Source organism: Myotis daubentonii, chromosome 10, assembly GCF_963259705.1.
Source record: "Myotis daubentonii chromosome 10, mMyoDau2.1, whole genome shotgun sequence".
NCBI lineage: Eukaryota > Metazoa > Chordata > Mammalia > Chiroptera > Vespertilionidae > Myotis > Myotis daubentonii.
The window spans coordinates 15,156,947-15,174,942 of record NC_081849.1 but is presented as its reverse complement, the minus strand read 5'-3'; the positions used below and the strand labels follow the sequence as shown (position 1 = coordinate 15,174,942).

Sequence of the window (17,996 nt, the reverse complement as noted above, 5' to 3'; positions counted from 1 at the left end):
TTCTTTTCAAACCCTTCAGCCTTTGCCCCATCCATTATCCTTTCATTATATAGGTAGAATGAATTATCTTATCACTGAATATTGGAAATAACTGGCATGTGAAACTCAGCTTTCTCCATCCTCATTCCTTTTGGGAGTTTTATACATATACAGATACATTCTGGTCACCTGACTTTAATAGAGACAGACCTTCTTGCAGAGCCTAATCATTGACATAGGTGTACAAGAAAGTTTATCTAATTTGGGGTGCAGGCCAATTTTTCTGCACATTTAAACTTTATCCTAGTATATCTATGTTTTTAGTAAAATAAACGACACTTTGAATACCATTGTAATGAACTAGTTGTTAATAACAAGAAAGGAGAATAGAGAAGGCCAGAGGTTATGGGCATGTTCCCTGCAAAACACTGGGGGAGAAATCCAACAAAGGAAAGGCAGATGCATACTCAGTAAAGTTAGGGTGACTAGAGAAAGTTCTTGCCTGTCAATCACACCTGGGAACAAAGATGATTGGCCAGAATGGGCATGGCCATTGCAAGGGCAGGACAATTTGGGAATAGATAATCTCAGAAACAAAGACATGCACTCTCTTGTTGCGTTGGACTATTGGCTTATGGGGCTCTTTTTCTCCTACTCTCTTGCATTCACCCCAATGGCCCTTGGCCATGTAGACCCCAAGAGCAGTGGAGGAATGGACTGCAGTGGAAAAAATGCAGGCTAAGCTAGCCCAATGCTGAACTGCACATCTCACAGTCAGTGTCCAGCTCAAACATGGGAGAGAAACACTGGACACTGACTTTGATTTTAGCTCTACTGAACCCTCAGCTACACTTCTTCCATGACTGGACTAAGGGATATGGGAGTTTAGAAATGAGGGGCTATAATTCCATGAAAATAATGCTTTCTACTATACCTCATTCTCCCATGGGGGCCTCAGGAAATGCCTCTTCCAGAGGTACCCTAAGAAGCCCACTCACATGAGCACTCCTTTGTCAATCTCAACTGATTCTAATTCAAGGCAGGGAGCATAGACACAGTATTAATTGTGACTTTCCCAAGCTCCCATTGGACTCTAGAGAAAAACATGGACTTGTGTTTGTTTATTTTATAAACTAGTGACCCAGTCCACAAAATTCATGCACAGGATGCCTGGTGGGGGGTCCCTTAGCCCAGCCTGCACCCTCTTGCAGTCCAGGAGCTCTTAGGGGATGTCCGACTGATGGCTTAGGGGAGTGGGCCTAAGCAGACAGTTGAACATCCTGCCAGTCATTTCACTGTTCAGTCAATTTGCATATTAGGCTTTTATTCTGTAGGATATATTTTATTTTAGTTAGCTTGAGCTTTTGAAATTAAGTCCTGATGTTGGGTGACGTATATGTGTTTTGTGGTAGCTGGAAGGCACACTAGACAAGGATCTATGGCTGACTTTGTTCTTCAGGCAGATGCCAGTGCCTTTCCAGACACATGAAGGAGGACTCTCTCCTGTCTAATCTTCATGCCTTCACTCAGCTCTAGAGTCAGGGAGGAGAAGACAGAAAACTTGTTGAGATTCTTATCCACTCCAGTATGCCAAGAGATCTGGTACCACCAGAGAACAGTTTACCTGTGTTTAATCAATGATTTGTTATTTTTGAAGATTCTGGTGCTATAACTGTTACATTTTTATTTATAGTGGAAAGGCAAAAAATGTCTGCACTGGATGACCCTATTAGATCCCAAGAAGCTCTGAGGTCTCACATATTCTAGGTCTAGGACACTGACCTTCCGGGGTCAAAGCTATTTTCTTGGAAGGTGTAAATGATCTAGAGTTTAAGAGAGGATAAGAAAGACTTGAGCTGCTACCTTCAGAGGATCCTTTCTCACTCCCTCTACATTTCATCTATTTTACTTTTTAAAAATATATTTTTATTGATTTCAAAGAGGAAGGGAGAGTGAAAGAGAGAAACATCAATGATGAGAGAGAATCATTGATCAGCTGCCTCCTGCATACCCCCTTATGGGGATCGAGTGCACAACTAAGGCATGTGCCCTGACTGGGAATCAAACTGATGACCTCTTGGTTCATGGGTCAATGATCCACCACCAAGCCACACTGACCAGGCTGGTTTTTAAATTCTTAAAAAATAATTATTTTCCATTTCACAATGTTTGTAAGTCACTTCAAAGGTATTACAAAAGGAATGAATAGATCTGGAAGAAAAAAAGTACAGTTGAATTGGGAATTCAGAAGCCTTCATTGAAAAGATGGGATTTAATATGGGATTTTTGAAGGATATGTAGGATATTTGAAAAACATAACAGGACTAGAAAAGGAAACCCAAGAAGGCAAGAGGTGACACACCTCAAGGGGGCTGTTTACATAATAGTGAAGATATAGATTGAACAACACAACTGAGTTTATAGAATAAACTAGAGAATGTAGGGAATTAAGGTAATTTCTATGAATTAGAGTGGCAGGATTGAGAACTGTCATTGCCAGGTGAGAAATCAAGCCTTGACCCCATGAGATCTACTCTTGTCTTTTCAACCTGTTCAGAGATTCTGTATATCCTGCAAAACACAGGTGGTTATAAGATATAATTAAATTTTTAAAGGACAAATAACACTTATCCATCATTATGTATCATTTAGTAACCATTAATCACTTAGTTGCTGAATAATCTATCATAGGCCCCTTGTTATTTTGATGTAAATTAAGCTCATGTTGCTCCAAAGGATCCTCTTATTAAACGATGAAATAGCACTTCAATAAAAACCTTGGGGTATAGTAGCAGAAGGGGAAATACATCTTAGTAAGCTAACTAATGGTCTCTATGGATAAGTGTATATTAGACAATATGCATTTCTAAATAGAGGAACTGATTTGTCCTTATCCTATATAATAAAAGGATAATATGCAAATTGACCTAAAGGTGGAACAACCGGTTGCTATGATACACACTGACCACCAGAGGGCAAATGCTCAATGCAGGAGCTGCCCCCTGGTAGTCAGTGAGCTCCCACAGGGGCAGCGCTGCTCAGCCAGAAGCTGGGCTCACAGCTGGAGAGCGCAGCAGCAGTGGTGGGAGCCTCTCCCACCTCCATGGAGGTGCTAAGAATGTCCAACTATGGGGAGTGGGCCTAAGCCATCAGCCAGACATCCCCTGAGGGCTCCCAGACAGTGAGAGGGTGCAGGGCAGGCTGAGGACCACCCCCCCCCCCACCAAGTGCATGAATTTCGTGCATCGGGCCTCTAGTATGTAAATAAGAGAGCCTTGGGCTAGAAAGCTGTTTCTAGGAGTTTTATTCTCTTAGGAACTTCTACTGTATTTTATGCTTCTCCCAGTTCTAAGTTATAATGGCACAGAATAAATGTTTGGCACTTTGAAGTGCATTTTGTTACCGAAGTACTACCTGGCACAGTGATCTAGGCTGCAGAAAGTGCTTAATGCCCATCCCAACTGACAGTGATAGCCATGCCTCACTGATACTCTTGCAAAATCTAGGAGTAATTCTAACCAGATGGGTGATAGTCACAAATCTCAACAGAGCTTTCAGTTGTTTCCAACTCCCAAGACCTCTAAGATTGTGAAATTCAGCAAAAGGAAGCAGTATGGTAAGCAAAGTTAGAGCATATCCTCATACATAATGAAATATTCAATAAACAACAAAGGGACATTGTTGAGAGCTGCCGAATTCTTGTTGTGAGCAGCACTGCTACATGACTTCTTTGCAGGAACTGAAAAGACCAATCATTTGCCCATATTTCATGCACAAAAGCCAGCATTTCCCTGAATTTCTTCAAGTGATCACATTTTTAACATAAATTCTATGTGTGAACTGACATAAAAAGGGCAAATTAGAAGATCAAGGGGAGATGAGCAACAAAACAGGTGTCTAGAGACTCTTGAAGCCATAGACATTACACTTGGATACTAATTATTACTTGAATACTTACTTCTAACTTCTATATTTCCAATCCAGATGCCACAGAGGACTTGTAGAAACTGTACATCAACAGTTTTAATGTGGACACAGAAATCTTAAATAGGAAGAAATGCTGTATGTTTTGCCTACTTCACTTGGCATAGATAACTCTATTTCTGATCTTAAGAAGCAATCAAAGTTAAACCTAACTAAATAAACAAGTAACCTCTACTGAACTTTGCCATGGGATGATAAGTGCCAGTACTAAAAATACCTTTATATCTAATTAATATTTTTTGACCATAGATTGCACAACATTTATATATTCATAACAATAATATTACATTAATACACTGAAACTAGTCAGAATGTATGAAATAAATGGCATGTTCATATTTTTAGATATTAATGGTCCTATATTCTTTTCTTCAAGAAGAGTCTTCTATATGCATGTGTTAGATCACAAAAAGATTAAAAAGACACAGCTCTTGCCTCAAGGAACACACAGTATAGGAGTTATACAGTCTGAATATTTTCAAGTAATGTGGACTACTGGTATTTGGATGTACTGAATCATTCATCTTCTCTGGATATTTGTAATTGTAACCAGTTCTGTAAAAACTGTCATCATTAAAGACAGCTGCTTTCAGATGTGCAACATATCTCTCATTCTTCTCTGACCTGATTAAGCTTATGGCATCTTCTAACAGAACCTCATGACAAACTCTAGCACATGAAAGCCTGAAATTGGTTCAACTTGCAGAGTCAAAATTCCAAACCGTACACATCTGCTTGCTGCCACTATTTCAATTATAAATGTCAGTCACCAAACGTTTTTTAAATGTATCTTTATTGTTGAAAGTATTACAGATGTCTCCTTTTTTCCCCACATTGACCCTCCCCACCCTCCCCCACGCCTACCACTAAACATTATGATCACTGCAACACTCTACAAAATATTGAAAGTTCATATCACTTTCAGAGTTTGTTTGTAAGTCTGGACATGGGACTGGTTTTGTGCCTCATCCCACCATCACTACCCCACTCTGGCCCATGCATCATTTGGTAAGGTCCTGAAGAACAGACCCCACATCTTACTCATTCATTCAGTATTTGAAGCATGAGTAGAGCATCTAAAATGGAAGAGTGGCTCAGCATGATGAAGCCCCCAGTGGCCGGCAAACTGCGGCTCATGAGCCACATGCAGCTCTTTGGCCCCTTGAGTGTGGCTCTTCCACAAAATACCACATGCGGGCGGGCACGTACAGTGCTATTGAAGCTTCGTGGCTTATGCGCAGAAGTCGGTATTTTGTGGAAGGGCCACACCAAGGTTCCAAAGAGCCGCATGTGGCTCGCGAGCCGCAGTTTGCCGACCACTGGGATAGACTATAAGATGAGGAGTGAGGCAGATCATATTGTTAGAAATCTGCTTGCAGTGGAAAATGTAAATAGCGTGCATATCTCTTTTCTTATTCTGTACAGGAATTCTAAGGCTGCCTGTTTCATCACTAGGTGATTTGAACATACCTGAATTTATATCATGCCAGAACATAATACTATACACTAATTATAAGAATTTTCTACATATATAATTTTATATATTTCAAGTTTACTTATTTAAGGAAGATTTTTATATTTATACTTAACTAATTTTTTATTTTAGTTTCACTCCTATCTTTCCCTAGATTTCCAATTTTTGCAATGTGTGTATATGAAATATGTTAATGTGTGAGGGTTCATGTATAATTCTGTAATTTGAATGCCCCAAATGTATAATGGGTTCTCATAAAATTTATTAGAAATGTAACATATTTATACCTCATTCATCACACAGTTTGGACAATAAGTATAAAATTTCTATATAACAACAAGCTTCCTTTAATGTAAAAATATTATCAAAATATGTAAATTGCTCATAAACTTTATATATACTCTGTTTACTTACATAATATATTCTGAATACCATATATATTTTTTCTTTTTCCTTTCATTCATTACCTCTTTGATTCAGACCACAATAATGTGAGTGACAGCTGTTATCCCTTAACTAACCATAAGCATTTCATCACACCAATACCTTACAGTCCCTAAAGGTATCTTTCTATAACACAAAATTGAATACAAAATTTAAGAAAATACAATTAAAATACAATTGTTAACAATATTTAAAAAACAAAAATTACACACACATAAAATCTAAAACACCTTTATATTTCACACATTGCCCAAAGCATGAAGTCCACATTACTAAGTATGATATAAACGAGCCATTGCAATCTTACCACAACTTGATTTTCCATTAGTCTCTTAATTGTCCATGTCCCAGCTACATGAAACATCTCCATTTTCTAAATGAATGTTGCTATAAAATGATTTTTGAGTTGCTCAATGAAAAAAAGTATATTTCCAATATTTCCTACATGCTATTTCCCCTGCTTAGACTGCCCTCCAATGCCAGTTGCTTAAGGGGCTCTACAACTCATTCTTTATGACCCAGTGGTGTGCCCACCTTCTGCAGAGTTTCCCTCAACTCCCGCCTCTGGCTCTCCAGCGTGCTTCCCTGACTATTCGCATTATGATTTCTTATTTACAAATCTATTTTCATGTGAGGAGGCAACAAATCTTTAGCTGCCAGTTGTATCTTCCATTTCAGTTTTGTAGTTGGACTTGTACTCAGAGAAGAGCCATTTTTTTAAAAAAAAAAATTATTGAATTTGAGGTCCCAGGAGAAAGTGAAATTATTCATGGGTCCATCTCTTAAAGAATACCCAGATGCGAAGTATGCACAGACAATCCAAACTGAGAGAGAATCAAAACAAAGAATGAGTCTCTTATTCCCTTGATAGTGACTTTAGAGAATAAAGGTGTTTGGTGGACAACTTTTGCCGAGGAATTGCTGAAATGCTAATTTCTAATGTGGAGACGAGGCTGGAGCTTGAAAGTAAAAGCTTCCAAGTAACTAAGAGGCTGAACAAGCACTGTGGGGACCAAAGAGAACCACACGGACAATACATGAGTTGGTATAGGATCCCCAAACTCTGAGGATGTGTTAAGTTATGGAAAAATGGGGACCTATTTTATAAACGTATTTGTTTTTATCTAGATTGTTTACTTTTGAGTAATACTTTGAGTTCCAGATTTTATCAGTTTAACTAAGAGGAACAAAAGGAAGAGTTTTTTGTAACCTAGAACCTCCCAAAGGTGAGATACAATTTAAGGAGACAGAATTGATCAGTTTTCTTTCTTACCCTTATATCCTGTTTCAATTCAGGGGGAGTTTGAATTTTATTATTCTTGAAGATTTGGTAATATATTGTGCTAATTCCTCAATAATAGTTCCTCAAAGGTCTATAATACATCAGTTGTGGTTTAATCCTTGTTTGATGGCCCTTTATACATATGTTCTTAATAGAATTGTATTATAAGATACTAGAGGCCTCATGCACAAAATTCATGCAGGGGGGAGGAGAGGGCCTCAGCCTAGGCTGCACTCTCTCACAATTTGGAACCACTGACTCCTAACCACTCACTTGCCTGCCTGCCTGATTTCCCTAACTGCTCCCTTGCCAGCCTGATGGCCCTAACTGCTCTCCCCTCCTGGCCTGATGACCCTAACTGCCTATCTGCTCTCCCCTCCTGGCCTGATTCCCCTAACTGCCTATCTGCTCTTCCCTCCTGGCCCGATCCCCCTAACTGCCTATCTGCTCTCCCCTCCTGGCCTGATTCCCCTAACTGCCTATCTGCTCTTCACTCCTGGCCTGATTCCCCTAACTGCCTATCTGCTCTTCCCTCCTGGCCTGATCCCCCTAACTGCCTATCTGCTCTCCCCTCCTGGCCTGATGGCCCTAACTGCCTATCTGCTCTCCCCTCCTGGCCTGATTCCCCTAACTGCCTATCTGCTCTTCACTCCTGGCCTGATTCCCCTAACTGCCTATCTGCTCTCCCCTCCTGGCCTGATGGCCCTAACTGCCTATCTGCTCTGCCCTCCTGGCCTGATTCCCCTAACTGCCTATCTGCTCTGCCCTCCTGGCCGGATCCCCCTAACTGCCTATCTGTTCTCCCTTCCTCTCCACACCCTTAGGACCCCTGGCACAGGCATGCTGAGAGATCTCCGCTGTTGCTCTGCCCCCATGCTGATTGGTCATTACATGACAGTGTCCTGGCCAATTTGCATATTCCTCTATTATTAGTATAGATAAATAAATGTATCAATGAATATATTTTTATTCTGTACACCTGATATGCTCTTCTGCAAAAACACTATTCACAAAACCTAAGGTAGGTGGGACCATGAAAGTCTTTGCCAACATATGAGTACACAAAAGGCTACTATTTGTTTTAAACTATTAGTTTTCATTTTAACTTTTTTCCTAGATGTTGAATGAATCTCCCTCCTTTTAGCTACTGCCAGAGAAAATTATTGTAAAAGAAATCCCCCCATCTTTTATTCATTGTATTTAGAAACCAGGGAAGCAATCTTTTGTAGAGGAATTAAAATTCTCTGAAAGAAAGAGATACAAGAATATCAATTTGCTGTTTTACAAAGCATTTATTTTTTTCATTATCTCCAATGTAGTCTGATTAGTTGAGATTGACAGGTCAGTGCCAGTTTAGTTAGCAAAGTCCAACTTTAACAATAGAGGTTAGCGTTAAATATTTCACATATACTTCGTTTAGGGAAATTTGTGTTATTAAAAAATACATATTAGCATTGATAGTTGATAGTAAATACTGGTCTGCCATTTATATCCCCTCCTACATTATTTCCATAAGTTGATAAATCTGTTTTATCCTCTTTATATAGTTAAGGTAATCACACCTGTACTTTTTATGAATTACTGTCCATGAATTTCCAGGAAAGAAGGTTCTTATAAATGACTTAAGTTAAAATGTTAAACTAATAAATGTTGGCTCCAGTTAAATATTAAAGAAATATGCTCAAACTGTGAGTATGGGTAGATCTTAATTTTTGTAGGTGATAGTTGATGCCTGCACCTGTCAGACTGTTAGCTGACCTGATAGTCGGAGTTTGGTTTAATTTGCAGGTGTTATTTCTGATTGTACTGCAACAAAAGCCCCCAACTGCCAGTTTACTTATTGAAGCTGGAAAGGAATTCATCTGAGAAGAGATTTATCAAGCATCATTTGAAAAGTATTTGTCTATACTCAATGGAGTTTTTATATTTCTTTGATAACATTTTTCTTGCTATTGATAATTTGAAATGTTTATGGCAATTTAGCAGATGCACCTTAAGCTGCCATTTTTTTCCAGAATCTGTCAGATGACTGTGTAAATTTCCTGGTAGTAATAGTTAAAGCCTGTTACTATTGTATAATTACTCATATCTTTATAGAAATCTGGGTGGAACAACTTATTCCAGACATATGCCCAGACTTATTCCAGAATTGAATAGTAATTCAACTCCATCTCTGTGTGCCTGTTACGTGGAAAGGAGCATTTGAATTTATAATGTATTATTTATTTCACTTTCAGCTGAGTGTCCACTTATTGGAAAAGGAGCCAAAATAGATTTAGGTGACTAATTATTTTGCTGCTTCATTCAAATGTCAAGAATGCTTAACAATATCAAGCAGAGGGATACATATTTTTTTGTTCTTAAGTTTCAGTATTTTTACTCTTGAAACAACCTGGTTAAAGGTTGCACATTTCAAACTGCAGCTCATTTTTATAGTTTCAGTAACCAAAACAGTGTTTTCCAAATACTGCAGTCAGCTGCTGGCTGGTCTATGCCAACCTAATCTAGTAACTTGGGTGGGATCCCTTGTCTTCACTCCATTGCTTTTTCTTTCGTGCAAAAGGTAGTGATTCACTGTTTTTGCAATAAGGGGTTGCAAAAGCAGTTGATTAACTTTGATGCTCTCTGTTGAAATAGCATTTAGATATGCTTTGTTAAAGATAGTGAAAGTCACTGTTCAAGACAATGCCAACTTTATTTCTTAAATTTCTGATCCTCTAGAGCAGATTTCTTGAAAGGCATTAGTTAACTGCTGTTAAACCTGACCTTCAGGGAATTGTTGACAAATACTTCACTTCATTCTTTCATTTCAGGCTTTCTAAGTATTCCAAAAAAACACTTATTGGCTTCCTCCAACTGATTTTTATAGTCATTCATTTTGCTACTCTTAGGAAATTAAAAGAAACTATTCTTTGTCTTATAATTGGTATTGGCACATAACATGCCTGTGTTAATGCAACCAACTTACTAATTTAACAATAGCTTTGTTAGGACTTTACAAATCTGTGGGGAAATCAGTCAGTGTAGTCATATTCATAGCCTACCATCCATACAGAACATGTCAGAGAGAGAAGAAACCATAAACCCCATGTCAATACTGTTAAACTCAGTCACAGTGTTTTTTGAATAGTAAAACTACAGCAGAGCACTTTCTGGAAATGAATTTGGTTTTAATAGCACATGGCTCTAGGGATCTTTTTATTGTCTGATTTAGAATGCCAGCCCAAGTGTGGGATTTAAAAGTTGAAATAGCTTGGTTATTCATGACATTTTACTTTAGTGCTACTAATGTGGATTATTAAAACATTTGTTTTCCCAGTGGGGTTTTCATTCCTGGTGTTTTGATTGTGATAAGAGCGGTAATCCTTTAACTCTCCCCTTGGGTATAACAAAATTCTTCCAAGAAATGAGACTCAATCATAGATTTCCTATAAACAGGGTAACCTTTAACCACTGCAGAGAGAGCTGACATTGACATTTCTTGCTTCCGCGTGTCTATTAATTTTATGTTTCACCTCTGTCTATGTTAGCACATACCATTTTTTGTTTTATTGGCCGACTCCTCTTCTGTGCTGATTTGTTTTCTATCCTGTGGGCTAAACTGTTCTCTGCATATTGATAAAAGGAGAGCTTTTTCTGATTGACTCCTATTAAAACAAAATAAGCCAGCTTTCCGTTTCAGCAGTGATTAACACCAAAATGAAGCTTACCTATGATGACTGTAATATCAGAGCAAATGTGCATGCATCCATACACACACATTGCCTTCTGACGCACTCTCCAACAAACTGTTCATTGTTAGATCATCAATCCTATCAATAAAATGTTTTATGAATTTTCTGATATTTTTTCTCTGCAGTTAGTAAATTAGAATGACTTCTTCATTCCTGGGGGTGATTTACTAGTGACTGACACAGTCTCTCATTTTCAGCAGCGTGTGCAACAAAGCTTCACAGTGTCCTGTCCCAGGGACTGGGCCCATACAGATAGCTGACTTGAGCAGGCTGATAACTCGATGGCTTTCAAATGGATAATCTTTATTTTTTGTGGAAAACCTTTCATTATTCTTTTTAAATTGAATTTATTGTGGTGCAATTAACTAATAAAATTGTATCCGTTTCAGTACATCTGCAATACATCATCTGTATGTTGTGTTGTGTGTTTACCACAAAGGTCAAGTCTTCTCCCCTCACAATTTATATCCCCTTTACTCTCTTCTACCTCCCTCCTCTACCCTTCCTTTAAATATTCACTCAATACAACTTCAAAGAGGTAAGGAATATAAAACAATTGTATTCATGGGCAGGGATACACCTATGATAGGGGGGGAGAGAGAGAGAGGGAGAGAGAGAGAGAGAGAGAGAGAGAGAGAGAGACTTAGGGGCAGAGGGAGACAAAGAGACATTAGTTAGTCTCCTTCCTTTCTCAACCACACACGTTATGTACATATATATGAGAGAAAAAGCAATAAAAATACAGAAAAGTACATATCTTAGCAACAGCAAGCATACTGATGAAAACCTAACCATATAAAAAATCAGAGGAAGAAAAGGAAACAGATGTCAGCAACATAGTCAATCTCACACGGGTAAATAGGGGTATGTATATGTTTCTTTGACTGTATTATAGGTCCATAAAATATAATTTACACACAAAACATCACACACATTAATTATATTAATTAAGTCTTATGGAGCATGACTCATTCATTCATTCATTTATTCATTCATTCTTTATACACTAGTCCATTCAGCATCCGTTATGTACTTTTACTAAATGCCAGATGATATTATAGCTGTTTTTAATCCATGTTAAATGTTATCTCTTTTTCATAAAAGAAATTATTTTTTCTTGGTACATGAGGTTTACATAAAAGTAATATTATTCAATGTCAGCACTTTAAAAAATCAGGAAATACCACAACCATTTTAGTAGTTCCATATATAGTTTATGTAATGGTAAATGGTAATTAAATAAACTGAGGGAAATCTTTTTTTAATTTTTTAAAAATATATTTTTATTGATTTCTGAGAGGAAGAGAGAGGGAAAGAGAAATAGAAACATCAATGATGAAAGAGAATTGCTGATTGGCTGCCTCTTCCTGCCCCCTACTGGGGATTAAGCCCCTACTGGGCATGTCCCCTTGACCAGAATCAAACCCAGGACCCTTCACTCCCAAGTCTGACTCTATCCAGCTAACAGTGATGGCGAACCTATGACACGTGTGACAGAGGTGACACGTGAACTCATTTTTTTGGTTGATTTTTCTTTGTTAAATGGAATTTAAATATATAAAATAAATATCAAAAATATAAGTCTTTGTTTTACTATGGTTGCAAATATCAAAAAATTTCTATATGTGACATGGCACCAGAGTTAAGTTAGGGTTTTTCAAAATGCTGACACGCCGAGCTCAAAAGGTTCACCATCACTGAGCTAGGACAACTAAAGAAAATATTGAGAAAATATTATGTAATGACTTGTTTCATTTCAGATTAATTAACAATGGGGCTTATATTTTCATCTACTAAAATTACACTTTTCTTATACAATATCCGAAAAAGAATAGTTGAAGATAAGTAGACACAAAGGTTGTTCTCTTAAAACACTCCTATGTATTTATCTGGATTAATTTTAGTAACTTGTTTCTAATCAGAAATGAGTAATTAATAGCGGCAGGAAGAAATCATCTTTCCAATTACTGAGGAGATGAAATGCACTAATTAAATCATATAAATTCTTTAAGCTTCCACTCAAATTTTATTTTACCTTTAAATTTTATCTAACTACTTTCTTTTAAAAATTTGCTATTTCTTCATCTCCACTCCCATAACACAGTGTACTCTTTTATAGCACTTATAGCTCTTTCTCATATACCTATTTTCCTGACATCAAGGACAGAAATTAATCATGTTCTTACAGGTTTTGTAGCTCTAGCTTCCAAATGGCCTTTGCCTCCAGCTTCTGAAATTTCTTCTAACTACCTTCATTTAAGAACTTCCTATTTCTTCCTCTCTACTTCCACAGTGCATTGCTCATCTCTCCTTTACAGCATATATAGCTCTTTTTCATATACCTCTTTCAGGCTTCAAGGACAGAAATTAATCATGTTTTAATGGGTTTTGTAGCTTCAGCTCCTAATTCGTGCATGTAGTAGTATGGATGTTTTTCTATAAGGGATTGACAATAAAAGACATAACAATCTACACTAATAAAAGAGAAAAATGGTAATTGGCGTACGGCGATACCCTTTTCATTGGCTAATCAGGGCTATATGCAAATTAACTGCCAACTATGATTGGCAGTTAACTGCCAACAAGATGGCGGTTAATTTGCATATATAGGCACAATGCAGGGAGGCGAAAGGGAAAGCAGGAAGAAGCCCACTGACAGTGATCGGAAACCCAGGGGGGAGCTAAGAGCTGGGGGGCAGGGCAAAGGTGGCCCCCCAGCCATGATCAGAGAATCAGATGCCTTTGCCGCCCTGGCCAGTGATAGCAGGAAGTAGGGGTGGAGCCAGCGATGGGAGCTGGGCACGGTCGAAGCTGGCAGTCCCAGGAGCTAGGGGTCCCTTGCCTGGGCCTAAAGCGGAGCCCACGATCGCGGGGCCGATGCAGCTGCAGGTCCCCGCTGCCCGGGCCAGACGCCTAGGCCAGAGGCGTTAGGCCTGGGCAGGGGCGGAGCCTGCAAGCGCGGGGAGCTGGGGGTCCCCTGCCCAGGCCTGACACCTCTGCCGGAAGCCTCAGGCCTGGTCAAGGGGCCGATCCGGTGATTGGTGATCAGAGGGTGATGAGGGTCAACTCCTCTGGCCGAGGCATCAGGCCTGGGCGGGGGGCAGAGCCGGGGATTGGGGGGATATGATGGTCCCCTTGCCCAGGCCTGAAGCCTGGGTCAGAGGCATCAGGCTTGGGCGGGGGGTGGAGCAAGTGATCAGAGGGAGATGGGGGTCCCCTGCCCAGGCATGATTCCTGGGCCAGAGGCCTCAGGCCTGGGAGGGGGCCAGAGCCAGTGATCGGGGGGAGATGGGGATCCCCTGTCCAAGCCTGACACCTCTGGCGGAGGCATCAGGCCTGGGCAAGGGGCCGATCAGGCGATTGGAGGGTGATGGGGGTCAATGCCTGAGGGCTCCCAGTATGTGAGAGGGGGCAGGCTGGGCTGAGGGACACTCCCCACACACACACACACCCAGTGCACGAATTTCGTGCACTGGGCCCCTAATGTTAAATAATGTTAGAATGAGACAATTCTTACCTTACATACAAAATACCAATGTGAGTGTATGGAAGACACACCATATATATGATGTATATGCACACAGATAAAATGTATGTGTGTGTATATATATATATGTGTGTGTGTGTGTGTGTGTGTATATATATATATATATATACATATATATATATATATATATATATACAAAATGTATAAAGGAATCATTGGAAAATACTGTTTCTTGTCTTTGGAATCCCTCAAAGATGTAAAGTGTTTATTTATTGATTTACTTACTTATTTATGTGTTTTAAAAAATTCTTTATTGTTGCAAATATTACGTCACCTTTTTCCCCCTTTAGCCCCCTCCAGCCCTTCCAGCCCCCCCCTATTGTCTGTGTCTGTGGGTTATGAATGTATGCATATAAAGTCTTTGATTCATTACCTCCCACCCTCCCACCCCAAACTTCCGTCTGAGATTTGGCTGCCTCCTGCACACCCCTTACTGGGGATCAAGCCTGCAATGGGGGCATGTGCCCTGACTGGGAATTGAACCGTGACCTCCTGGTTCATAGGTTGATGCTAAGTCACTGAGCCACACCAGCCGGGCTCCATATTCTCTTAATGGCACTAGTAAAGCTGCTTCCTGTGCTCCCCACTAGGGTGTAAGTACTAAGGAAGCACAGAATATTTTAACACATATAGCTCATATATATTTTATACCTTACATAGAATTTTTGAGGTATTAGGTGCCCATCAGTAGATGGGTAGATTAAAAGATGTGGTACATTTACACAATGGAATACATGCAGCAGTAAAAAAAAAAAAAAAAAAAAAAAAAAAAAAAGAGGATATCTTACCCTTTGAGACAGCATGGAGGGATCTGGAGAGTATTATGCTAAATGAAATAAGCCAGTCAGAGAAAGGCAGGTAACACCTGATCTCACTTATATGTGGAATATAAAGAACAAAATAAACTGAGGAATAAAACAGATCTAGAGACACAGAAGCATGGGACAGACTGATGAATTTCAGAGGGAAGGAGAGTGTAGGAGTGGAAGAGATTAACCAAAGAACATATATGCCTAACCCATGGGCACAGACAATAGTGTGGTAGGCTTGGGGGAAGGAGGTGCAAGGTGGAGGGGGTCAATTGGGAGGGGGGATCTGTAATGCTTTCAACAATAAAGATAAATTTTTTAAAAAAATATTAATCAAGAAATTTGCCCAAAAGAATGATCACTAGTATGAACTTAGGTCTTTTAAAATCGATATGCCATAAAAACAATTTATAAATATTACTTTAATCCTTCACAAAACTTAAGAGGTAAATAATATTCCTGTCCATCATTTACAAATTAGAAACAGTCTTTTACAGGTCGAATAGTCTAAATATTATTATCTTTCCAGGCTTAAACTACATACAATATGAGTTTCTATTACTTGTTCAGCCCATATAAACGACTCATATCATTCATTGTAGCAACTTAAAAAAAGTATTAAAATATCAATGGGATATCACATTTTTAACAGTACATTTCTCTGAGAAGACCTCAAAGATCAAGTAGATTCCAATGTATAACTCTAAACAACTGAATTCTTTGACATGCTATCTAGTGTTTGAAATTGAGTTATTTAGGTTTTGAAGTTATATACCAATATGGTTTCAGGCTAATTCATGTTAAGTCAGTCTTTCTAGAAAAAATTAATTGTAGTATTGATTAACTGGTTAGACTATCTCCAGTGTTTAATAATAAAACTATAGCAAAAGCAGTGAGAACAAATTACTTCAATTTCTAGTGTCAATAACTTTGATATATGCATTAGGTTATCTTCCAAAATTTTTCTAGCGACCTGATTCAAACAGCAAACTAATATGATACTGTATGTCAACTGTAATTGAAATGATAAAAAAAAACCTAGAAGAGTTCACCTTTGTCTGGTGCCTGATATGGCTGCTGGGGCTCTTCATTCTCAGACTTTCCCTGGGTCCTTCCAGGCTCCACCCCAGGAGATAGTTTAGAGGGCACCCAGGGTTGGGTTAGGGGGTTGGGTCAGGAGGGTTAAGTTAGGGGGCCAGTGTCAAGGGGCCTGCACAGGCTGCCACTGTGAAGGCACTACAAGGGCTGCAGGGAGCTCAGAGCGTGGGGAAGACTTCACCGGAGAGTTCAAGGACAAACACATCACCACTTCGCAGCATCATTCAAAACAAACAAGTTAAATACTGGTGGGAAAAGAGTAAATCTTGTTATATGGGATACAGCAGGTCAAGAGAGATTCCATGCATTGGATCAAATTTCCTACAGAGATTCAAACGAAACTATTTTAGCTTATGATATAACGGACGAAGATTCTTTCCAGAAGGTAAAACACCTGGTCAAAGAATTACAGAAAGTGTTGGAAATGAAATCTGTGTATGTATAGTTGGTCATACAATAGACTTGGAAAAGGAGAGACATGTTTCCATTTAGGAAGCAGAATCATATGCGGAATCTGTAGGAGCAAAACATTATCACACATCAGCCAAACAGAACGAAAGAACTGAGGAACTCTTTCTTTTTTCTTTCTATTTTTTAAATATATCTTATTGATTTTTTACAGAGAGGAAGGGAGAGAAATAGAGAGTTAGAAACATCAATGAGAGAGAAACATCGATCAGCTGCCTCCTGCACACCCCCTACTAGGGATATTCCCACAACCAAGGTACATGCCCTTGACTGGAATCAAACCTGGGACGCTTCAGTCCACAGGCTGATGCTCTATCCACTGAGCCAAACCGGTTAGGGCAGAAACTCTTTCTTGACCTTTGTAAAAGGATAGAGACAGCACAAGTGGATGAGAAGGCAAAGGGTGGTGGCTCAAGTCAACCAAGAGCTGCCAGGAGAGGAGTACAGATTATTAATGATGGAGCTTGCTGTTCTTCTGGATAACTGTTCACACCTAAGAAATGAAACACAAACTGTGGACCATTGCCCTCCACGTGAAGACTGCCATATTCCAAGTCACATTACCAATGGAATCATTAACAGTATTTTAAATTATGTGTACAAAACTGCAGAGACCTTAAGTGCTCAATTTAGCAGAGTTTGTGAGCAGAGATTTGGCATTTTCTACAACTGTTGACAAAGTAATTACCAATTGCTTTTTCACATATTTTGTTCTTTAATAAGGGATGATGTACTTGTAGAAAACAACTACTTAAAGGCTTCATTTATAATCTATTAAATCAAATCTTTATTGAATAAGTACATATTGTTGGAATGGTATATGTTTTGCAGCTCTTTGTATTTTGTGGCAGTTTGAATAGCATCACTTCCAAAGAACAAACTGATTTTATTTCTGTTTTTCAATTAGCAGATACACGATATACTATTTTTGCAGGGTTTGTACAGGCCTCTGTCTACCACTTTGATATAATCTATATGCATCCTATATGCTGAGCTGGTAAAATACATTGTAAATTACAGATTCAATATTTTATCTGCTTTTACACGTGCAAGGTGCAAAAATATGTACATTAGTCTCATTGATGACTGTAAAGTGATTAGTATTTGGAGATAATGCCTAATCTTTCTAACTCTGACACACAAAGATCATAGCTCCCTTCACTTATGTCTTAACTTA

The 17,996-nt window shown here is 38.9% G+C and overlaps 1 pseudogene; it reads left to right on the top strand.

Annotated features, from left to right (window-relative positions):
* The first annotated feature begins 3,501 nt into the window (after positions 1–3,501).
* LOC132211265 (ras-related protein Rab-21-like) lies at positions 3,502–17,302 on the top strand (annotated as a pseudogene).
* Positions 17,303–17,996: the final 694 nt, after the last annotated feature.